At 35.8% G+C, this 1,337-nt stretch overlaps 1 non-coding gene across 1 annotated transcript; it reads left to right on the plus strand.

Annotated features, from left to right (window-relative positions):
* Positions 1-1,264: 1,264 nt before the first annotated feature.
* Positions 1,265-1,336, plus strand: Trnae-cuc. The gene has a single exon. It is a non-coding gene; the product is annotated as a tRNA-Glu (tRNA).
* The last annotated feature ends 1 nt before the right edge of the window (position 1,337 follows it).

Genomic DNA, 1,337 nt, shown 5'->3' on the forward strand with positions numbered 1-1,337 from the left:
TCCGGCTCTCACCCGGAAGGCCCGGGTTCGATTCCCGGTATGGGAAGAATATTTTTTTTTTATTGCCTTTTTTAATTGTAATTTAAAAATATTTATTTTTTATATACAATTCTTCTTTTTATTTTTTTATTTTTGAATTTTAATTTTTTTTGCTTGATTTTTTTTTTTTTTTTTTTTTTTCAATGATTTTCTACTTGAATTTTCCAAAACCACTAAGCATAGTGAAATCGTTATAGTAAAACCGTTTAAAATACAATTTTTATATTTCTAATTCAAATAAAAGTGCATTAATTTCTCTTTTAACTTTAGTCCGCATTGTGGCATCCTGAAATCGCCAGCATCCTCGTACAATACATACTCACATACAATCCGCTTCATTGTTCCGGTAATCTGTGCTTATAATGCCATCCTCCATATAGAGACTATTTTCCAACGGACAGGATTTCATTGCTGGACATGCTGCAAATTATAAAAAAGTATTGTAGTATGTATGTATATACTGTATATACTGTATGCATGAGTTCTTTCATTGTTTAAATGTGGGTGGGCCGGCCGACTGGCTTGGGTGCCTTGGTAATGGACTTGATGCTCCTGCCGCTGCTGTTGCTGCTGCTTTTGTGTTTGAAAGCCCAGCGAAATTCAATTGCAACCGAATATGCAATTATAATCGTGTTGTATTGTACTCCTGCGCTTGCTAGTAGCGCTGCAGCTGCCATGGCCGCGGTGGTGGCCGGCAGTGAGAAAGTGCACTCGCACTTAAACCACAATGATTGGCATTTTTATTGTTTTTTTTTTTTGGGTTTATTTGCACCGTTAAAATTTTAATGAATTTTGGTGCACTTACAAAAGTGCGTTGTAACATGCATATCTACATACATACATATGTATAGAGATCTATGGTCAAAGCTGGTATGAACAGAGGTATACAGGTTGCTATAGGCTTTTTTTTGCATTTTAAATACCAAAATACATATACATACGTAGTGTATATATATATTAGGTGTATTTCACCGTGGTTTTTAATACATATAAGTGTGGTAAATGCATACTGTCGCGCACATTTGCGGTTTTTCGAATTTCGATTATTTTAATTTGAAATGCAATTTCCGATATGCGGCTGCGAGCGAAGTTTTTTCGTAAAGACGTGTACGATTTTCAGTGCTTACAATAAAAAAGGTTTGCTTACATAAATAGTATATTTATCTTTTTAAAGCTTTTTGTATGCTTCGAATGTAATCGATTCTCCTTCGCTCATGACCATTAGTCCCATATTGTCTAGTGGTTAGGATATCCGGCTCTCACCCGGAAGGCCCGGGTTCGATTCCCGGTATGGGAAG

The sequence above is a fragment of the Rhagoletis pomonella genome, unplaced genomic scaffold, assembly GCF_013731165.1.
Source record: "Rhagoletis pomonella isolate Grant_MI unplaced genomic scaffold, Rhpom_1.0 Rhpom_scaffold_27917, whole genome shotgun sequence".
Taxonomy (NCBI): domain Eukaryota; kingdom Metazoa; phylum Arthropoda; class Insecta; order Diptera; family Tephritidae; genus Rhagoletis; species Rhagoletis pomonella.